The sequence below is a fragment of the Vespa mandarinia genome, chromosome 20, assembly GCF_050613455.1.
Source record: "Vespa mandarinia isolate Hongniang chromosome 20, ASM5061345v1, whole genome shotgun sequence".
In the NCBI taxonomy this organism is placed as follows: domain Eukaryota; kingdom Metazoa; phylum Arthropoda; class Insecta; order Hymenoptera; family Vespidae; genus Vespa; species Vespa mandarinia.
In genome coordinates, this window is record NC_140829.1 from 420960 (window position 1) to 436222 (window position 15263).

At 39.7% G+C, this 15263-nt stretch overlaps 1 protein-coding gene across 8 annotated transcripts in view; it reads left to right on the forward strand.

The window, feature by feature from the left end:
* Nucleotides 1-15263, forward strand: part of Scgdelta (sarcoglycan delta) — a 192522-nt gene that overhangs the window by 77573 nt on the left and 99686 nt on the right. Inside the window, exon 2 of one of the 8 annotated variants that reach the window (XM_085663178.1) lies at nucleotides 14899-14998. The exons of the other annotated variants lie outside the window; for them this stretch is intronic. The gene's annotated coding sequence lies outside the window, so the exon portion shown is untranslated. The remainder of the gene's footprint in view (nucleotides 1-14898; nucleotides 14999-15263) is intronic. 8 annotated transcript variants of the gene reach the window in all.

The window sequence follows — 15263 nt, forward strand, 5'->3', positions numbered from 1 at the left end:
AATTACTTATCGGATCGTTTTCTTATCATCCTAAATATCTTTCCTATAGAGAGAAATAGAAGGAAAAAAAAGAAAAAAAAAAAAAAGAAAAAACTTGGAAGCTTGATACGTGTCGGAATCATTTAAGAAGGCGAAAGCTACGAAATTGCTACCTTCTCCGAAGTTGACATGGCAGAGTGGGGGAAGGAGAGAGAAAAGTTGGAGATGGAGAGCTAGAGGAGGGGTGGCTTGAAAGCGCAAGACAGGGGTTGCTCGTAAAACCACAGGTAGAGAGAACGTTTCTTCGGAGTATCTCGTAGATAGGATAGGGCTCGTCGAGGAAGGCGTCAAAGGACGTCAAAGGGATGTAGAAGGGATGTAGGAGAGGGAGAAGGTGACTCTTTGGAAGGCCTTACGGGTGAGAAGTCCGATCACGTCCGAAGCTCCTCAGGTGACACGAGTCTACCTTAACCTTTGCTTTTTCTTCCGACCTCTGTCAAAGCACTCGCATCCTTCTTCCTCTTTTTCTTCTTCTTTTTTCCTCTTTTCCCTCTCTTCTTTTTACGCTTTCATTGGTTCTCTTCTCGAATGTACTTTCTGGAGACACCTATACGAGTACGGAAACGTCGACGTCGAGAAAGCGAGAGAGGCCGAGAGAGAGAGAGAGAGAGAGAGAGAGAGAGAGAGAGAAAAAGAGAGAGAGACGTGGGAGGGAGGGAGGGAGAGGGAGGACGACAGCTCGAGAACGTACGATCGCGTTGGACTTTCTTCACAGTACTATCTTCTCGCGATACATTAACCCATCCCACGCGTTGATAAACTACGATCTTTGCGTCAGTTTCAAGCGTACAGGGACACGTTCGCGGGATAAAAGTTTAAAGCTTTTTTCTACTCTACTCGTGCACGTTAAGACGTTCGCTTTCACGCATACGAGAAACGTAATCTACGTTTTGATTTTTCATATTTCTCGCTTTCCTGTTTTTCTTTTTTATAATCCGAGAGAATAACATATTTCCGTTCGGTCCGAATGAGAAAAAGAAAATAAAGGGGAATATTTTCGATAATACGAAACAGCAGCGATCGGAAAATTTGAATACGCGAGAGAGAAAGAGATGGTTGTCGAGGACGAATAGAGAAAAAAAATAGAGGTTGCTTTAGAAAAAGTCGACGAGTTTCCGGTAGAAAACAACGCCGTGCTGCGCTCGTTCGTCGCGCCTGGTTATTTAGCGAGCCGGGTCAGACGCGTTATTTGAACGAGCAAACCTCTCTTTCGTGCTTCGCTTTGTTTAGCATTTTACAACCAACGAATCGACGGTCTCTTCTCTCTTTCTCCCTTTCTCTCTCTCTCTCTCTCTCTCTCTCTCTCTTCGTGGCTGGTCGGGAGCACTAGCCTGGTCATGGCAAATTTTTCAGACGCTCCTCTCAAATTCGTGTTTCCCGCCAAATAGAGAGCCGGTCGAAACGACAAACGCCATCTTCTCGAAATCCTAATGATCGTATTATTTTATTATTATAAATATATGATTGTTCGTTAAACTTGTAAAGTTGTATAAGTTTTATTTAAAAAAATTTATTTGGTTTATTTAAAAAATTTATGAATGAAATAATTTTGCATCAAATCGAACTGTAAGGTTTTTAACAATTGATCTGACTGCGATAACAAATGGTACGTCCTAAAAGGGCTTAAGCGTTATTTGAGAAATATAGATATATTAAAAACTCGTGTAATGCTCCTGACTAGGTACAAATTCCGCGATGCGAGGGTTTTCGTGTAAAATGTGGCTCGCTTGAAGTTTCATTGTATAGTTTGCCCCTTGTCTAGAATTACATCGAGAATCGATAATATTTTATCAGAATATAATAAAATAATGTTCGAGATCGATATTCAAAGAGCTTTAGTACAACAGAACGTTTAAACTTTTATTTCATTTACTTTCGGTTCTTTAGTTTCTCTCTCTCTTTCTCTCCTTTTCTTTTTTAAAAATATTTATACGTACATAGAAACGTACGAACAAATCGTGTATACGAGAGATTTTGCAGGTTATTTGCTCTTATCAAATGGAGCAACGCGATAGGATTTATATGCATTTCATTTCGAAGGTGTGCGCGTGTGTGTCAAATAGCCGGTCGCAATAACGAGTCAATTTATTATTAAAAAGTTAATAAATCATTCAGCGCAACGTTAGTTAGATGGAACGATGATGAAGCACGCAAGATGTTAAATCGCATTTATCCAAATTTGGTCAAATTTGGGACAAGAGGTCGCGAGATCGCTGTATTTCTCTCTCGAAAATCTTCTTAGGGGATTAGCGAATGGTCGAGCAATGTTCTTTTCAACGATCGAATAACGATTAGCAGCATTCTCTTACGTTTCACGAGGTTGGTATGTTTATCTTACGGTATTTATCGTCGAGAACGTTTTCCCGCTTCCGTAATCACCCTGTTTTTTTTTTTTCTCATAAATTGCCCGCAACTACCCCATTAACATGATGTATCTCGCGTAAGGAAAAAATATTAGGATAAAATATTTTGCAATCGCTGGCGATATTACGGCACATGGCCGTGCGCTCTTCTTTCCTCTCGGTTTTCCTTTTTTTTTTCTCTCTACATGCCGAGTATCGAATTAAGAATGCAACGGTTAAGCGATATCGGTGAACCCGTTCTAAATTTGAACTATATGTAAGTGCACTCTAAAAGATCGATAAAGATGTTTTTACTCGGGCGATTCTTCTGTCGGTTATCCTACATCTTTTTCGACATTTATCCATTGTTGTTATTTTAGTTATTTTAAAATAGAAGCATGAAGAAAGAAGCTCAACGATCGGAATCTTGTCATTTTCTTATACGTTACCTAAATAATTGCTTTCCGGCATATATTATGTAATTATGTAAAACTTTAATAAATGTAGAAAATAATATAAGACGTAATCAAAATAGATATTTAAATATCTATGTAATATTTCTTAACACTTTTTAACCTTTTTATTCGATCGCACAATCGTTCTACTATAATTTTCAAATAATTTCTTATCGCTTTGGCATAACGTAGAGAGAGAGAGAGTCCTCTTCGAAAATAGGTGAACGTGTTACCCGCATGTATACATTCAATGTCACTCATACAATATTCATTCTCGTACTTTGTCATTCACTCTATAAAATTTCATTATTATATTATTATATCTCGTTATTTCCCCCAGTAATAACCGGATAAATACATGAAAAAGGACTTTATTATAAATCGATTTCGTATATTTTTTCTTTTCCTTAATGAACAACAAGTGTGATGCTTTTGCAGAATCATAAAATACGAATATTTTATTTTGAATACAATTTGTCGATTATTTCTCATTCTCGAATTTATAACCTTCAACGTGAAAGCTCACATTTCTCGCTTGATAAATTCGAAGATAAAAATCGCGGACCTTTGTACGCATTTGAAAAGGGACGACGTCTGTCGAGCGCACGTCCATATTCATATTTGTTCTATTTTCAAGGAAGAAATGTGTCAAGTTTTTGTAGAAGCGATGTGTCAGTGACTCTTTGGAAGTTCGCCTATCTTAACCACTTCCGTGGTAAGTACTTTAGAAAACGCATAGGAAGCAATGGCACTGTAAATTACTTACTACATTTTAATTTCTTTTTTTCTCCACATTTAATAATATATATATCTATCTATATATATATATATATATATATATATATATATATATATATATAAAGTAAACGAATTGACTTATTTTAACTTGTTCGCGCTGTAAACATTGTAAAGATCGATATAATATTTTATTCGTTTAATTTAATTGATAATAATCGAATTATGAAATTTTATTATACACTTGTGCGTTTTTATAAATATTAATTTTATATCGTGAATATTCTTACGAAATATATCATGTTTCCTAAATTCCTGTAAACTGTACTTTTCTGTTTGCTCATTGATGAGAGGTACCATATAACTAGGTAGTTGAAATTCCACGACAGAGAAAACGCATGCTGCGGATGTGAGAGATTAACGGTGGCGATTTCACGCATCGCGTATATTTATGCAAATTATAGTAATTAATCATTTCGGACGAGCCCTCGTCGAAGTACACGTACGTTCCTCGTGAACTCGCTGGCCAAAATAGAAAGGATCGATCGCTCGTAGAACTGCGTTGATGAAAGTCGAGGAGTTTCGAGGCAGTGCTTAGCTGCACCACCAGATTACATCGGGATGTTTCGATTAAATGACATACATCCAGTACCCTCGCGACGGTATTTAAACAAGCGGTGAAGAGGAGGATGAGAAAGAGGAGGAAGAGAAACGGGAAGTGGGAAGGGACTTCAATAGCCATCGTTCTGTCGGATAACCGCGAGAGAGATCGGCGTTCGAGCCGGAGGTCGATGCAACAGCTTGCGGTACGAGTTTCCCATTTTCCGTGAAATGGAAAGAGGGAGGAGGAGGAGGAGGAGGCTTCTGCGGGAGAGAGAGAGAGAGAGAGAGAGAGAGAGAGAGATCGAACGGGGTTTCGACAATCGGATCTAGAACCAAAGGGAATCACGCCATAGCATTCTCCCTCCTTCTCCGTTCTCTTTCTCATTCGTTCGCTCCTGGTGCGAGCGATTGCGTCCATCGGGAAAATTTGAGCGGAAACGCGGTCGTCTGCCGTGGCGGTGAAGCTCTCGTTGGTTTTCGGATAGGACGAATGGAGTAAGCAAGGGAGAGAAGGGAACGTTGGTTGACGGATCGGAGAATGAGAGAGAAAGAGAGAGAGAGAGAGAGAGAGAGAGAGAGAGAGAGAGAGGGAACGGGAGAAACGAGCGATCGAGCGGAAGGCAAAACAAAAATAGAGACGCATCGCTTCGCGGTGGACGAGGAGATTGGCATTCACGGTTAGAGGAAAGCTTTCGGTGGTCGCGTATGGAGGAGCTTTCGGTTTGCGCACCCGTCGGGAGACGGTTGGAAAATGGCAGAGATAGCGAGAGCACCTATCGGCCACGCTTGGTCGATTTAAGCCGAAAATACAAAAAGTAAATTAGCCGGACAGAACGAGCGTTCGGTGGTTTGTCCCGCCGCACGGTCGAGCCGTGGCTGAAACGGTCTTCTCCCCCTACCACTGCCCTTCCCCATTCTTTTCCCTCTCAAACCCTCGAGTCCGACGTCCTCCACCTATAACCTCGCACGCTTGGCCAGCGTCACGTGTGTCGGATCGTGCGGTGCTTGCGGTTCGCGGATTTTACGGACGCCCGGTATATTATTGCGAAACGACCGGGCCACGATGCCACGTCGAAACACGACAGTTTTGCGCGCGCGCGCATTTAGTGCGCACGTGTATATACATACGTGCCAGATCGAATCGCCATATGTTGGAGGCGGCGTAGACCGACGGAGAAATGCCGAAAGCTACGTACCTGCGTTAATTTGTGGACGAAAAGGGCTTTTCCGAAGCTAAGCGTAACCCCACGTTTAACTTCATTCTTTCTTCCTTTTACGAATCCCCCGGAGGAAGCGTACGGGCACAAGTACAATGCTTTATAATGCAATTCAAGTACCGCTTTATAGAAGTAATCGTTGGAATTGATAAAATCTATTTGACTTTCGAATAGAGGAACTTGACGAATAGGAATATGACGAACGACGAATGCACCAGTGTACAAGCGATTTTTCATTCGATTTTTCTTCTGATCTCTCTTCCGACGGATTTCGCATTTTTTCAAGAATAGTCATGCAAACGTGCTTTCCTTTTAACATTCATTGATCCGTTGGTTACATGATTTTCTTTCCGTTCTTTCAAACAACTGCAGTTGAGATCGTCGAGATCGCTTCATTCCTTCGGCAGCAATTTCTATCGTCTTTTCTCTCTTGAAACAAGAGAAGACGCTGAATACTCTGCGAGAGCTTTTCGCCAAAGTCATATCGTCGGACTAGGCACGATTAACGTTGTACCGTGCGCGTTGTTTCCTCGGTGGGTTTACTCGTTACGACGGCAGACGCGTCGTATTAAAGCACACAAAAGCCACGCTAGCCAATGCGAGATGATACGTAACTTCGCGGTAGCAACTTGAGGTTACCAACGTCCTTATTCGCAACTTCCATCGTGCACGTAGCTTAGCTCGTACCAACGATAAGAAGATATATTTCAACTTTTTCACTCGATCCCCATGTTTTTTTAGTTCTTTCATTAGTCGGCGTTACTATAAGGTTACAATCGCAGAGTACTTTCTGACTTTCTTCTGACCCTTCCGTTCGATTAAATTATCCAAAGGATTACTTGATATTGTCTCCGTTCTAATAAATACGAAGAGAGGCGTTGTGCTCAAACAAGAAAAACGAAAACTTTAATTCGGTCCAACGAGTAGGCCATAAAGGATGATGCAGCGACAAAGAAAATTCATTTAATATCGATCTTGCCGTCGAGTTTTGTTCGAGGAATGTGATGCCTTGGCTCTTGTACAGTCTCTCTTTAATTCATGGAAAAACAAATTACATTGCTCACGCGAGAGAATTTTATTTAAGACGACCTCTCGATCATTCGCCGATGGATTTGAATTTTTAAATAAATCCTAAAACTTTGGATTAAAGTACGATTAAAAAAGAAACAAAGCGAACGATCTTAAAATCAATTATTAATTTCTCCCAAACTTGCTTTCTGTAATAACATCGATAATTTGTCGGCATAACTTTTTTTTTTTTTGTTTAGAATTCATTCCTTCGAACGGCGTCTCCGATCGAAAAAATTTAATTTAATGTCATATGAATGGAAACACTTTTTTATTACGATATTGTCGATCCCTAGCTATAACACGAATCAAATTCTCAAGAAGGGAATAAACACGGCGGTTCGACTTTTCAATATACGAGAACGAACAATTTCAATACCTGTAATAATGACAAAATTCTCGTCAAGGACTAGCGAGAAACGAAGGCATTTTCTTGCATTTATGCGTTCTCCAACGATTATTTCTTCTCGAAGATAAAGAAGCAATCGGAACGAAACGTACTCGAGGATATCTAAGTCTGTCTAAGAAAATGATTACATTTTCCGCGATATATCGATAACAGCCTCCGAGCTAGGCACCGAGAGGAGAGAGAGAGAGAGAGAGAGAGAGAGAGAGCAAGAAGATATCGCTGATTCGTCGATATCGTAAATAGAAGTTTAATTAATTCGCCGCTCGGTTAACTCGGCTGACAGATCGTCGGAAAGGAGGCGGAGTTGAGATTACACCGACGGTATATAAGGGTTGCTTTAAGCCGCTGTGATATAGTTTGCGAGCTTTCTAGCCCCCCTTTCCTCTTTCCTCTTGCTAAGCATCCACTCTCTTTCCGTCGCTCTCGCGATCGCTTATATCGCTTCTCAAAGCTGCTCTTCCATTCCTTCTTCAAGTAACTGCGGTCAGCAGATAGAAACTCTTCTATTGGATTCGATAAACCTTGTTTCCTTACTACCGAAAGTGCAACTTAAGAAACCACGATGTTTCGTTTTGTTTTCGATGGCTGATCGTTCAGAGTATTATACAGATTATCATTACTATTGTTTAAAATACGAGCTAAAAGATGCGCTCTGGATTATCGACGTATTCGTTTTCAAAGTGTTGTTTATTATAGATATGTACGTAATATGCATAATTAATGCACGCTAAACGAGATTCTACACCGACGATCTCGCTAATGGATAAGATTAAACATACGAATACGATAATATTCTGTATTCATAACAGTAGTATCCAAATCAAACCAATTAGACAGCATTATGAGTTACTTTTTCTTTTTTTGTTTTCTTCCTTTTTTTTGTTTTTTTTTTCTTTACTTTTCGATAGATACGAAAATGTTGTATTTCTAAGCGAATGCTTTCAGAATGCTTAGCGTCTTGACCAAAATTCGTACTTCATCGGATCAAATCCAATCAAATTAACCAGACCTAGAGGTAGTCTCGATAAGCTTGGATAACAAGGAACGGGACGAAGATTATCCTCCCGTGTTCGTGGCCTTATCAACTATATATTCGACTTCCATAAATCGTACATTATGTGTCGTGTATCGATGTGCACGTCTACGAACGCGCGTCCCTCATGGCTCGGTCTTTTTCCATTGATCTTACTCATCGATAAAATAGTTATTACGCCGATGGATCATCGATCATTGAGGTTTGCGACAGACTCGGGAATGGCTGTAGTTTGATAACGCCGAAACGAAGTAACCATTAATGTTTTCTGTGATTGAAAGCCGAAAACAGAAGGAGCAAAAAGGGAGAAATTTTTGCTTTTATACATTTACCAAAATTGGTTTTATTAAATTGCTATTAGCTTATATTTCTGAAATATGATTTTATATTTAATTCAATCTTGTGTTCGTTCAACGAAAGATCGAGTGCACGTTGCGGACCGGGAGAAACGGTACGAGAGAAAGAGGGTTTCCTCTCTGACGATGAATAACGTCATTTATAAGTAGGTACGCGGTAATAATTTTCTAAGCGACTCTTTGTCCATTGATATATAACGACAACGTCGAAAAAGCGATTATGTAGTTTCACAATTTTGCAACAGCTCGTTGATAAAATATTAACCTTCAGTCATTGTCATCGATTTTCTGAGATAAACTGAAATTCGCGAAGGGAAATTCATTAAAATATTAGACATCGTGCGTAAAGCACGAATATTATGGAATTTCATGGAGGTAAAGGTAACAAAACGTAGACGAGAAATTCATATTGAGAAGAAATTTTGTAGCGGCAAGCTCGTTCGCATGCTGCCGATAGAAGGTAGGAAAAGCAGATATTTCTTGTCTGCGCGAGATTTTTAATTCTCGGTCGTACGACACTCGATACTATTCGACGGAGATTGGAACATGGACTTCTTTACGATTTTTGAACGATACTTTCGAATTTACGATACGACGCGGTGTCAAGGATAAATCATCGACGAAGCGATAGACGGGAAATTGGAAAAGCCGTTCGCAATTGCCGATTCGTCCATGCGAGAACGCATACCGATGCATATTTTAATGACGAATGGTCAAACGTAGTTCGTCGGTAACTTTGCGACAAATCAATCTCCTCCTCTCGTCTCTCTCTCTCTCTCTCTCTCTCTCTCTCTCTCTCTCTCATCTCTCTATTCCTTATTCGGGTACTTTGTTTTTCAATGTCCTCTACCGTCGACGTTGTTATTCGATTTCTGTACGCGCGGTATTTTTCAAAAAGCATCGTTCTTGTTGAGAGAATATCGATCAAGGAATTAAAATGGCCAGCAGAAAACTCCCGGACGTATCTACTTATTCTCATTTTTGCTTTTTCGTATAATTCCAGAAATGTGGAGTTTAGGAGTGTATACCACATACCTATATACCTATATATATCACTGGCAGCCGCTTAAAGCTTACACCGAGTACTCGGCTCATGACACTAAAAAAGAAATATCAGGAGTAAGCGCGTTAAACAAACCGCAGAGTTTGCGGTGCTTCGGCCGAAAACAGGAACGGAAAATAAAGAGCACGTCTACCCGTTAACGTGCGTTCCGTGCGTCAACTTTGATCCGGCGTACATAAACGAAAACTAAGGATCTCTCGTTGTGCGACTCGAATTGAAAAGGAGCAGCTCATTGCGGTTAGATCGTAGGACTAATTTCGAAAGTAGAGGAATACTCTGTGTCGTTGGGTTGCCTCTTCGTTTTCGTCGTTCTCCACGTTGAGTACCATTGAATCGCCAAGAGACTGAATAGCGAGTCTCTCTCCTATCTCACCCTATCTGGCCCTTTTCTCTTTCCAACTCTGTACCACGGCTTGCACATTAACGGTTAAATTGTCACCGGCAATTATTCCCAGACATTTGATTACACGTTCGCCAAGATATATTTGTTAACCTCTTGTATAATAGTATTTGAATTTGTAATCTCATTTAGTGGGTGCGCGCGTCGTTATACCCGACGATTTCGCTGATATTTAACGCATTTATCGTTGCCACACGATATTTCGTTGCTTTTGCGCTATCGTAAACGACGTTCTCGTTTACGTCTATTCGAACGTAAATTGAAAAGGGTAAAAGCAGTCGTTTTGTCTGACAATAAAGGCGAAAACTATAGATTGATTTGAAAACGACTGATCGTCGATACAGAAACAAATCTTTCCTCACGCAGTTTCCACGAAGGCGTATCTCATTATCGATAGAGTATATTCGACTTAATCAATAACTGTAGAAACCATATTCAGAGAGCATCCCTAATGCTTTCATTGTCTTCGAATAAATGCTTCGCAAGACTGAAGTGATATACGTGGATATATGTTTCCACCATCTTTCTCTCGTTTTCGTCTCGAGAAAGAGCAATGAGAGCGCAAGTCGAATTTGCTCCTACCTAATTTCGTCTTCTCAATGTATCTACGTGAATACATACGTAAGTATGTAATGTATAAGATAGTTAGGTTTCCCTTCGAGTTCTTGACTTCTATTCGCGATTAATTTCGTCCTTATCACGAATGGTATCGTCGTCTTCGTAAACTTAGACCACCTTCTGTAAAGGAAAGATACGTAGAGAATACAATACAATTGAAACTTTGGCATTAAAAATGTTCTACCGATCTAAGAAAGGAGAGAAGTTTTCCGAATGGTTCGTGATCGGAAAGAGCTTCGATGCGAACTTACAAGCTGACCTTTCTAAATCGATATTGCACAAAAATACTGCTTACGGTATCGGTCCATCGCAATTACAACTATGTTCGAGCTTTAATAGGAAGAGTATTAAAATTTACGAAAGGAGAAATTTATATATGTGTGTGTGTGTGTGTGTGTATATATATATATATATATAGAGTTAAGGCTACGATTAATCTACGTGTCGTACGAGACGAGCACGATGGAGTCTGGTAAACGTATAGCCAAGCGAAAGAGTTGGAAACTCGTGTTCCGAAGCGTTTGGCCAAGTTGTCTCGCGTAATCTTGAGATTGCAACGTAGAACGAAAGCGGCGGGTAGACAGGGCTAGCGAGATGCCGGTGCTCGAGGAAAGTGGAAGAAAAAGCGTAGGAAGAGGCGGAGGTGTCTGGAAGAGAGGAAAGGAAACGAAGAATGCTAGAGTAAAAGTAGGAAGAGAAAGGTAGTCTATCCGTAGGAACGTGCGACTAAATGAAAGGAATGTAAATCATAAAAAGTTACGAGCTTTTAAATCTCCTACAAGATGGTGCACGTTCGCTTTAATTACCTTACATCTCTCATTCCTCCCCTGACCCCCGACAAGGTTGGCTTGCCTTCTACAGTGCTCTACTCTTCGAGAGAGTGAGGGAGGAAGAGGAAACGGTGGGTGTGTGTCTGTGTGTGCGAGAGAGAGAGAGAGAGAGAAGAAGAGAGAAGTTCCCTCCTTGGCTCTTCACTACTTTTCCTTCTCTCATTTGCATTCCTCCTTCCTCGCTGACCCTCTTTCTATTCGTCCTTTTACATTTTCTTCTTCCCGTTCCCCTATCTCATTCTCTCTCTCTTTCTCTCTCTCTCTCTCGGTCCTTCTCTTTCTCATCTACCTCATCGCTTCGCTTTCACTCGAAGAAATTCCTTGCAGCGAATAGATCACCTTCAGGACCTTCGTACGCTCTTGGGGATAATTAGCTACGTGGCTGTGGCGCACTCACGTTTTGATACGCCGCATGTAACAGCACGAAAAAGGATAAAGAGGAAGAAGATGAAGACGAAGAATGACGAAGACGAAGGCAAACGTAAGAAAGAAAGGAAGAATGGAAAAACCGTACGTACACGTAGCGCGCCCGTTATCAACGGCACCACCGAGGGATTTGCTTGCAAATGCTGCTGCTTCGCGAAGATATGCAATTTTACCAGCTCGAGGACTAGTCGTGCTCCGGAGGTGGAGTCTGAGGAGAGGATCGCTTTCTAAGTGATTGTGAGATAAGTGGAGTGCTCCTCTTCGCTTTGATGCCCTCGCCACGACAATCCTGCTCAATGAGCGCGACCAAGTGCTTCTATCTTCTTGGTGGCAGCTAAACTCCATTGGAGAGTACCGAAAAACCAATCGATTTGGAAGCTTAACTCGGATTGAAAAATGAGAGGCTATTTTTTTACGAATAGACGAGAGATCCAACGGGTAACTTAGATTCCGGGACTTAGTTTTCAAAGACGAATTTTGCTTCGTAGATTTTTCAATTTTCACTTCGGATATAGGAGTTGAATTAGCTTGAAAGGAAACGGGAGGAAAAGCTTGTAGCGTGACCGATGAGATCGTTCTTGCTATCGCTCGAATGCCGCAACAAAGTTTTTTAAGAATTAACGGTGTTTGTCGAAGTCGTTTTAAGACTTACGTCCAATAAATTTCTTCTCTACCTTCTCTCTCTCTCTCTCTCTCTCTCTCTCTCTGTCTGTCTGTCTGTCTGTCTGTCTGTCTGCCTGTCTGCCTGTCTGTCCGTCCGTCCGTCCGTCCGTCCGTCCGTCCCTCTACCTCCACCTTTTCCATTTTGGTGTCTTCCTCTCTTCTCTCGAAACCTCTGGGAACAACCCTTGTTTACGTTACGAAGAATGTTTAGAACAGCAGAGAGTCGATCGAGAGTCTTCGATATTTCACTATACTACTCGATAAGGAGTTAACTCGCTCTCTCGACTGTTTATATTACATGAAACATTTTAGATGTTTGGAAATTCGTTGGAAAGAGGAAATTAAGGACACAATTAACGAAAATCATGTTTAATCGAAATAACTTGAGGAATAACGTACTCATAATTAATGAAAAACTTCAGTATGCTTTGTATCGTTAATATCTCTTTTATAAAGCAATTACGTAATGCTACCTATCCTACAAGTTATACGCAAAGAGCCATCACGGTGGAGAAAGTGTAGGGCCTACGTATGTCGGCACGGTTGGAACATATGTCATAGGTTGACAGGCGGAACAAATGGAATCTGATCTAGCAATCCTTCGGTGTAAACTGTTTATATATAGTGACTCATCACGCCTTTTCTCCTTACCAAATTATCTGATTTAGAGATAGCATATTTACACAGCCTTTTTTCTCATAGATTATTTATCCATACTTATTATTGATATAATGAGTTTGAATGAAGAAAATCGATGATAAGCGACACGATCCTGGGACATCGTCTTTAAAAACACGTAAGAAGTAGGCTATTTAAAAACATATATTTGACCTACTTCTTTGGTCGATTTTCGTATCCTAAGAATGGACGAGTTCGGTGGGAGGGCATGATCGAGGTCCTCCTGGTACTAAACTTGGCCCTCGGGATTGCGCATGTGCAGGATCACTACGATCGACGTATGATTTCGGATGTCATATCACGTAAGGAAATCGTCGCGTAAGGATCGTTCGATCGATCTTTTGAGAAGATACATTGAAAGATCGTTTATGGTGTTCGAAGAGTTACGCGAACAGTGAAGATAAATTATAAATATTTACATAATATATCGGTTCAAGTTATTTCGAGTCTGCGGTCGTTTGCCTTCGATGAGTTTTACTCGGTAAAGTGGAGTGATCTGTAAATAAGTTTGTACCTTCGCGTTTTTGACTTTCGTGTTTGACGTTTCTTTCAAGGATCATGTCAGTAGCATGGCACAAACGATATAATCGATATCGAACGGTTCCTTCTAGACACTTGGATATTTCTTAGATCGATCTAGAGAGTTTGTATAAACGAGATATATAAAAAATATAATTCAACTTGGTTTGGTAACTCAACAGAAATTAGGTCAGTATATCGATTAAACAGATAACAAGTATGAAATACAGAAAAATGTATTTCATATTTATACAATACGTGTGTATTCAAGGGAAATGTTTCTCCCTTGTTAGAGAGATTAGTAAGACTTTGTATCCTCTGCATATGTTGCCTTCGAGAATTTCAAATCGCAGAATTTTTATCGGTAATCGGTATTCGTACATGAAACACATAGATTAAAGACATATGACAGTGTTACCCAGCTGTTTTTCGAGAAATTATGTAGGTCACTGTACTAACGCCTCTTTTGAGAATTTATATGCTCCAACGACGTTCATGTTTATGGGAGATTTACGTCGGAAACACGGAACTTCGAATTGGAGGAAGCTTTTTTCGGTTACCTCGTTGGTATGGACTCTGATTCTGTGAATTTACGTTAGCGATCGACTTCTGTACGTAAACGCATATATTAACGGGTACGCTTCGACTTTTTGTTTTACTTGTTTTCTGAAAGAATCTATGCAGTAAGTAAAAATAATACGATTGCATGTTATTTAAAATTAAACTCGTTATATACTAAGACAAAGAGTTTTGAATTTTTTAATAAATATAGATAAATTAATGAGCTAAATGAAATATTATATATATAAAGTATGTAACAAATTTTTTATTCAGAACTTTTTTTATAAAATAGAACACGTACATGTTATAAATGTGATTATATTGCGATAGTATCACATTAATATCAATCAATTCTTCTCTTGATCCATTATGTACCAATGTTTTATTTCGCAAAAATAGTTGGCAAAAAAGGTATTTCTTTTAGAGATGAAAAAGATTTATAATTTCGGCCGGAAATGACGTCAATCTTTAACCTGCTTCCGGACACAAATTATTCGATACTTTGTAAGTAGAAACGTCTGACGAACGCATATATTATTCAAACCTCTTTACTTGCACTGTCCTTGGATACTTCACTCAGATGACCCACTTTTCTTTTTCTCTCTTTCTTTTTCTTTTTATTCTTCCTTTTATTTCTGTATCTTACAAAGGACACGAGGTGATGACCGCTTAAGGTAGGTCAGTTTATCTCTTAAAGATCAATCGAACGATTAGTTTGGTTTCAATGGCGTTTTATTCGAAGCTCCGACCTTTATGTCGTTTATTATTTAATCTCTGTCATTCGATAGTCCTGAATGATCATAAAATATGCACTATTAGTAGATCGTTACAACAGTAATTACAATTAGATTGTAATTTGTTTTCTTTTTTTTTTTTGTTTCAGTAACGAGATAAGACGCGTTCGCTTCTTGTTTTACTTCTGTGTTTACGGAGAACACGGCGTCACTCGTGTTGGAAAGTCCTCGGACTAATACGAGCCGTTGGTATAGAAAATCCTTGATAAATAAGAGTATAATTTTTTCTTAAAGTTAATTGTAAACGCAATAGAATTAATTTACAATAATTTCGTATAATTATTTAAATTAACGTGTATGATAAAACTGTCTGAAAATAGTTGAATGCTATTTGCTATAGAGTTGGTATAATATTCGCCAATGTCTGGTCAAAAAGCTTTCGTAAATCCCACGTGGTTCGAAGTCATGGGCAAAGGATTATGGCGAAAGAGCCGTTTCCTATCTTAGGGTCTTT